Raw genomic sequence first — 9,207 nt, forward strand, 5'->3', positions numbered from 1 at the left:
TTAGCCCCCTTCTCAACATTTTTGGCTAGATTAATTAATCATTTGCCTAAACCAAATTGCTATAAATAATTTTATTTGATTATAACCTATAGTTTGACTATGCTATCCTAAATCCATTATTTGATTAAAAGAACATGTCCCCTTTTAATTAAATAAAAGACCTCATTCTTCTAACCCACTCAATTTGCACACATAAAGTCCTTTTTTCTATTTTACACATTAAAAGAAAAGGCTTTGTGAGTTTTGTCTTATATGGGAAGTCAACTTCTACTTTATTGGTTGACTTGAGTGTGCACATGGATTAGTCCTATTTTTCAACTCCACCCTTGATCATCCACCATTTTGACCTTGATCTCCACCATCTATATGACTTTAAAAGAGAGAGCTCTCCCTTTGTCAAAGGATCCACACTCTTGAGTATTGTTATGCTATAGGTTTATCATTCAAATTCTTGAAGAGCTATTGTGGAGAACTTCTACTTCTCATGTTAATCTCTCATCCATCATATGCTAGCTTATAATCATATGGAATTTTAGTGTTAGTTTCATTTATCTTAGTTCTCTTTTGCAATAGCTTAAATCACATAGCTTAATAGTTGAATTTGTAACACATTTCATCTTGTTACTATAGCTGCATTTTGCATATTCATATAGCTTAATATACATTTTGTATTACATCCTTGTGGACATTTTCATTCTTGCATCTTATCTTTGGAATCCCCAATTGCATGGTTTACTAGAAAGGAATGCACTTCTAAGGCTTTGTTGAGAGCCCATTACATGTTATCTTAAGCATCATTGCACTCCATGGATAGGGAGCTCTAACTTGGCATCCAAGCATTTTGAACTCATGGAATCACTTGGATGGAAGGGTTTAGAGTGTGACACAAATTGAGTGTATAGTTGGTACTATCGTGAATTTGAAGAAAATCTTGAGATATCCATTAGATAGGCTCATCTTATTGGAGATTTCAAGACAACCCACATCTACATATGACAGAGTGATAAAATAACATAAGAAGACATGGGTATGATCTATTACTATAACTGCATTTGAGGTCAAGCAGAAACAATATATTATGACCTTTGATTCAAACTGGGATCAATATCCTTTGGAGGATTACAAATCCCCAAGCCCTTATTTTGAAAATATTGGTAGAGTTTAGCATTTGACAGGGAAGCAGTTTGTGCACAAAGATGCTATAGAAGACCATTGGATGAACATAATTAATCACTATGATATCCAAACAAGGGATTATTGTAGGAAGACTCTATATTTGGTGGAAAAGGCTTTAAAAATAAAGGTCATTCTCAAGGTTATTCAAAAAAACACTCAAGATGTCATAGATTCATTGTACAAGCATGATAAAATCTATGATAGGTCGATCACAAATGCAAATATAAATCACAGGGAAAGGAACATGATTTAGTTGATGAGGGAATGGATCAAGAAGACTTTTAATCTTGACCCAGTTCCATAGGTTATTACCTTTCAAGCCACAACATACCCAATGCTAAGCCTAAGATAGAAGAGCTTTAAGATGAAGAGGTAGCTCAAGCCCAAGAGACTGAACAAGTACCCCCACCTGAAAAAGAACAAGAACATGAGCTAGAAGAAGAAGCATGAGAAGTGCCACCAGCTAGTCTAGAGGAAGAAGCCTCCCCTTCAATTGCCAAGAAGGCTAAAGCTGAGCCTACATTGAAAAAGACAAGAAGAGCGAAGTTATAGAAGAAAGTCTTTCCCATACCTCAAATTCCTAAGATCATCTCTAAGGTAGATGTAGAATAAGATGGAGATGAAGAAGATAATATCCCCTAAGTCAAAGGACTCATTTATCTAGGACTACAATAGAAAATTGGAGGAGAAGCTCAACCATAATGCCACCATCCATTCCAAGAAACCTACTAATGTTACATCTTTAGAAGATGAGAAGGAACAATTAATCAAAGAATGGGAAGGGAAAGAAACATATGTTTTTAACATTTTTTATTTTGATTTTATGCCTATGGGCACTAAAATGGTGGGTGATAAGATATACAATACACCTATGAAGCAACCTTTGGGAGAGGATTGGAACCAAGTGCCACCTCTACCACAAGGGTCTCTGGGTATACCATCACCACCATCTTAGGATCTCTCGTTCTTGGATAAAGGCTCAGTCACTCCTCTCCCTCCTATTATTGAAGAAGAACAAGTAGTGGATGAAGAAGAGCTAGAATAAATGCTAGTCGATGAAGTATTAGAGGAGGGAAAAATTCTTGAAGAACCTCAAAAAACTTCTCAGGATACAAAGGAAAGAACTTTTCCTACAATAGACACAAGGAATCTCAATATAGATCTCTCTCAGAAGGAGATGAATCTAGAAAGGAGAAATAAGGGAAAGGAGCTAGCAAGGAAAGACTCTTATTTAGCCAAATATATGTCTCCCATGGGCACTACACCATCTTGGATAAAGAGGGAGGTTACGGTCCAGCAAAAGAGGTAGCTAAATGTAACTATAGACAAGGGGATGGAGGAGTTAGTCCAAGCTATCAAGAAGCCTAAGCCACCTATAGGTGATTCAAAAACACTGGCCTTCATAATAAAGAACCAAGATGAGTACTTACTTGTACATATGGGCATCCTTCCTCTACATGTTGACCCTAAGGACTTGACCCCTACAAATTATCAAATTAAGGAGGTCCTAGTAGGGAGACCCATGGTAGATACAACCAAGATATTAACCACTACAAGTATAAAGGAAGTGTTTAGACATATGGACAAAGAGGAGTCTCAGTTGATAATGCCGATGAGACAAAATGAGCTTATGAGAGGTTATTTACATGAAGTAGTAGGCCCCATTAACCTAGATACTCTAGAGATTACTCTCAATACAACACTAGAGAGGAGAGATAAGGGAGTGTATAGATAGATTCATTTTTGGGTGCATGTCATAAATAGTGTGACAATTTGAGGATAAAGGTGTATAAATTATATAGGCTAATTTGAACCTATTGCACCATGTTCAGTCTAGTTCAGAATAGTTGGTGTCTATATTAAACTTGGATTTTGGGCTATTAGATGAGAGACATGCATGGGGAAAGGACCTCCAAGAACTTCAATCAATAAGGGGTCAAAGGTATCATACACTTATGAAGGTGTACTTAGTTGAGGAATTGGATTAGTTAGAGGATTGGATTGAAAAGATAGTGGGTAGTAATAAATTAATGGAGACATTACATGAAAGTATAAAGAAGCTAATAGATCAAGCACAAGAGAATATTTTAGAAGCGAAGAAGTATTACAATGATGCCTACCTTGATATTTTTGAAGACAAGTCAAAAACTAACCTCATTCTAGTGTAATCAGTTATCCATTAGTTTTGTAAAACCATTGGAGATGCTTTGACAAAGGAAGATATCAAACAAACTTTGAGGACTTAAGAGGAACTATTAGAGCTAGAGACTAAGCTTGAGGATTTTTTGGATATTTGTATGGAGGTTAGCAATTACTAGAAAATAATAAAATATAAGTATAACACTTTTGATTTTCTAGATGCTACCAAAGTGTCGTAGATTACAGAGAAATTCAAGAGAAAACATCCAAACATTGTTTGATATAAAGGGGAAGAAAGATAAGAAGGTAGAATTTCAGTTTTGACACTTGGGGGAAAATTTTTAATTTTTTGAACTTGCCACCAAGGTGTGCAAGGTTCATTTTTCATAGAGGTGCACCAAATTTTTTGAAGAAGTAATAGTGTGCTAACAATTAACTGCCAGTTGTTATTTTAGAGCATTCCATACTTTGAAAACACATTCTAACAATAATTCAACTCTTAAAATGCCTAGAGAAGGTCAAGATTCTATATTTAGAGCCTCCAATGACTCTCAGATCCTCTTACATCTTCCTTCTTCTCATCTTCTCCTTCTTTCCTTGTTTTAAGACATGTAAAGACTCATGCACCAATTAATTGATATAAACAAGGGTAGAGTCCTACTTATCACCATTTAGAGAGTTAGTTTGTACATAATTAGATTTTTTTTATTATTTTAGAAGCATATTTTTGTATTAAGAGATCTCTAACTCTCAACACAAATTAAGGAGATGATTTCTTATAAATTGAGGAATGTAATATTTATTCTAGGTTCTTACTTTGATGCAAAAATATATGATATTGGTGCTATCATTCCAAGTGTAGTTAATCTTTCCAGAGTGTGTTATTTTTGTAATTATTTTTTATAAATAATAATGGAGCCAATGGTTTTTTTGTATTGATTTGAGAATGCAATATTTTAGTTTTGTTGTTTGTCACGTGTTGATGAACTCCTATGATGTACTGAGTTGGAGTAGCAATCACCTTATTTTTTTTACATAGCTTCTTTTCTCGCATGAGTGCACCTTCAATGGCCTTGTGATTTGATGAGAAGTAAAATATATTTTAGCTTTTACTAAGTTCCCATCAATGATTGCATCAATGGATTTGAGGAAGTATTGCTCCTATTTTTATTGGTTTCCTATCCAATTGTTTTGATGATTTATCTTGCAGACATGTTGTTACTCTGGTTTATGTCCATTAGGAACTTCCCTTTACAGTTATTTCCTTTCATCTCTCATTACCTTATCTTTGTTATTTTCTTTGCTAACACTTGGTTAACTTAGGAATTCATATAGTTACATTGATATATTGCATCTCATTCATAAAATGAAAAATGCCAAAAATATATCTCTTTTGTGGTTACTTTTTGAGATAGCAAGCAAACTAAACATCTTATCTAAAATTGGTCAGAACTAGCAAAGGCATCCCTATGAAAAAATACATTTATCTTCAACTAAGTATGATTTTAGTAGGTCTTAAGATCACCTAAAACCTTGGAGTTGATCCTTGATTAACTTTTCAAGAGAGGAATTCGAAAGGATTCTTGTTGTTAAGCATCATGCAAAATGACAACTCAATAGTATGTTCATTGGCATAAGTCAAACTAATAAATTCATTGGGTATTGATGTAGATTCCAAATTAATATTTCACTTGTGTAATATTAGTCTAACATTCTTGTATCAATATAGCTTATTTTGATTCTTAGTATGTCAAATTGGCACTGCATTCCTAGTGATCTTGTACATCTTTTCTCAACATAGCCATTGACATCACATATCTCACAATTCTCTTTGTTATCTTATTGACATAACTTATTTTGATAGTTTTATTGGGTTTCACAATAGATTTAGACTTTTTTCTCTTCAATGTAAATATATTCTCATGATTCCCAAGAGAAATCTAGATTTAATTTCTTTTTTATATGGTATCATGTTTCTATAGGTTATTTTGATAAGGCCATTAGGTATTAGAGAGATGTTTATATTATTTTCCCATGTTTATTAGCTATTCTAAAAACTATTATCAAGGATACTTTCTCTAATGATCTTGCTTTCTCATTTGGGATATCCATTAGTGTAAGTTATTCTGACTAACTTATCAGGTGTTGGTGTGACTCCAAATTTCTTTCTCTAACAACGTTATGCTTTTCTAATGACTCTATTAGGGTATGTTGTCCCTATGTAAATTTTTTTCCTATTCATTCCATTATTGGTGTATATCATATCAATATTTTTCATTTTTTCTCTTGTACAACTTATCCAAATGTGTTATACTAGTTAATCTCCTACTTTTGGTCATCTACATGCTATCAGAGTAACCTTTGGTGATGCTAAAAAATCTATTTGTATAACTAAGAGAAGTTGAAATGACCTAATTCAAAGAAAAAGAAAAGTACTATTTTTCTTTTGTGCCTGGAGCTATGTTGATTCATAAAAGCTACTCTATTAAGTTATACTTTTACTATTACTTTACACATATATATACTATCTTGATAATTGTTTATCAAATTTAGTCTTACACATTAAGAACCAAAAGTAACTATTCTTGTCATAAAATTAAATGACATCAAATAACTTAAATAAATTTATAGAGGTTTTTATAATTATAATAGATCATCAAGGTTAGTATAATATGTTAAGACAAACATAAAACAAAACAAAATGCAAATTTTGGTGTGGTAATAGAGGCTCTTTTTGGGGATGTATGCTCCCTATGAGCATAATAAAATTCATGTTATCTCTAGAGAAGTAGGCCATTAGTATCTAGTCTAAATAGTTCAAAAATAAAAGAGAAAAGTAAACTAATGTTTTTCCTAAGTGATTGGATTAATAAGAGGGGGGAGGGGTGGGGAGTGAATTAGTAATCAACAAATCAAAAAAAAATGACTCCTTTTAAACAACTAATAGGTGATAAAAAATAAAGCATAAAATGAAACATGCAACACATGAATTCATGCATACATTTGACACATATATTTTAGTTACACAAAAATCCAACTTGAATCAAAACCACAATGAGGATTAGTACCCAAAAATGATTTACACTCTTATGAAGTGCACCATGTTAGGAGCTTAACCTTGTTAGGAGTTTACAAAGACATAATTAAGTGCCACCCTATTAAAGAATTTACCTCTAGTCCTATTAGGATATTTATCATGTTAGGAGTAAACACAATAAAGCTAAAGTGCCACCTATTAAATGATTTGCAATGAGGACCTATTAGGATCCACCTAGTTAAGGGATTTCACTTGTTGTAACTGTTAGTGAACAACAAAAATAATGATTTGCAAAATAACACTACCTCTAACTATTCAAATATGCTTCATCTCTTTTACTCTTCTGAACTCACTTCTCTCTTCTGTGGCTAGACTACACTTTCCATTTCTTCACACACCAATTGGACCATGATCAACAACAACAAAACCTATCCTTTTATCTATTATAATAGTTTTTCCACTTCCACTAGCTTAACAAAAACCTAAATGTATTACCATTGGGAAATTCAAATATAGAACTCATATCCAACTACATAAGATGTTATCTTATGTCATGATTCACCTATCATGATCACACCACTAATTCATATTATTATGTACTAGAGGTCAAACATATTTTGACATGTCATGAGCTTCCTCTAGAATATTCTCCACATTACACAATCTTGATTACTATGATAGATGACATCACCTCACATTTATATTTACACCATATGATTGAAACTGACTCATTAAAAGTTGTTACAATTATGACTCCTTCCATTAATTCCAACCAACTGATCATTACTCAAGAACTCACTCTTTATTAAAATGTCTACCTCTGCATCAACCTATTTATAACAACTTCACCAATCACATATCTTAACCTGAAACTATCTCACCTTTTATATTTTCATCTTGGAAATATTTTACCTATAATAATAATGAGTTTCTATCAAAATGGAATCAACTCCACTAACTAGGGAACATCCTCCTATGATCATTCCTCCCAATTCATCATGGATTTGATAAACCAATCAAATCATAGTAGCTCTATCATTACTTCACCAATCCTCTCATTTTTCTTTACACAAGCAACATACTAAAGCTTCATACATTTAATTATACTTTGAAAGATACTAATAACACTAGGTCAATAGTTGATAACAATAACAACACAATACTAATCATCACATAATAAAATCATCACTTTTTCTTTGCATGATCACATCATCACCTATTATATAAACTCCATTAGTTATGCCAACAATATCACCATTTGGCATAGATGGAAATACATAGAACACATACATGATTTCTTCTTCTATCTTCACCTTGACTTGTCTAGTTTTCTTTAATTCTAATTCCCCCCTTTCACCACACTTCCCTGTACATCAAATTTTGTACAAGTTCTCCTTTCCTTTCATCTCAAACTTTTTATCTTGTACATTCTCATCTTCTCATTATCTCCCTTGACACATTCTTTCTTCATATTCTCATTTTATCCAATGAGTGTTCTCTTCTCAATCTCCCCCCTTTGAAAATAATGCCAAAGGTGTAAGGTACACCATAATCTATCTATTTTTCTTCTACCTATTCTTCAAATTTTCTCTCCATTCTTCTTTATTTATTCAGTACACACCTCTTCATTCTATAATTTCTCCCCCTAAGGTGTAGAATCCACACATCAATTTGAATATTCAAGAAGTTTATTGACTACACTTTAATTGATGCAACCTTTTTTTTTTTAAAGTTCAACTTAGGTGAGATAATTACCCCTCACCTAACTCTTAGGTACTCAAACATATCCTTGACTAATGTCTTAGTGAATATGTCTACTATTTATTCCTTTCTTGGCACATATTCCATCCTTAGTTCCTTTTCTTGAACCTTCTCTCTAAGCTAGTGAAACTTGATAGCTATGTGATTGGTCATAGAGTGCATCACTAATTATTTGAAATATTTATTACACTTATGTTATCACAATAGATAACCACTAGTTGATCAACCTTTTCCTATATCTCTTCTATAATTATTTGTATCCAAATTAATATATACAATTTATTCTAGCAATCATATATTTTTCTTCATCTATATATTGAGATACACAATTTTGTTTCTTACTTGTCCATGAAATAAGTCTTTCACCTAGATAGAATACACCACCATTCATGCTTTTCTTGTCATCCACATTTCTAATATTAGAAAATGCACTTTATGTGAAATATCCATGTCCATATAATAATCCATACTCTTAAGTCCCCTCAAGATACTTGAAGATTTTCTTAACTGCAATAAAATTTGATTCCTTTAGATTGGACAAAAACCTTGCTTATACTAATCCAACATTTTGTGCTATATTTGGTCTATTGTGCACCACACATTATATCTTACCAATCATAGATCTATACAATATCTCATCCACTTCTTTTGTATCAACTTCCTTAGATAGCTTGCATCCTTTAATCTTAGGAGTACCAGCTAGTTTTGAATCTTTCAATCCAAATGTCTTCAATATTTCCTTTATGTACTTGGAATGACTGATGTATATGCCATCTTTGAGTCAATAAATCTAAAAACCTATATAGAATTTGATCTCACTAATCATAGATATTTAAAATTCATTCTTTAGTTCTTCTAACAATTCAAAAATCATCACATCATTTATTCCAAAGATAATATAATCAACACATTTTTGCAATAAAAAACTTTTCTTCACTTTCTACCTTTAGGTATATATTATTTTTATCACTTGTCCTTATGAATCCAATCTTGATTATGTATGAATATAACCTCTCATACCATTCTCTAGGAGCTTGTTTCAATACATAAAATGCCTTCTATAATCCACACAATGTCTTTTCCTTTTTATTTTT

The sequence above is a fragment of the Cupressus sempervirens genome, chromosome 5, assembly GCF_028749045.1.
Source record: "Cupressus sempervirens isolate cs-2001-9-10 chromosome 5, ASM2874904v1, whole genome shotgun sequence".
NCBI classification, from domain to species: domain Eukaryota; kingdom Viridiplantae; phylum Streptophyta; class Pinopsida; order Cupressales; family Cupressaceae; genus Cupressus; species Cupressus sempervirens.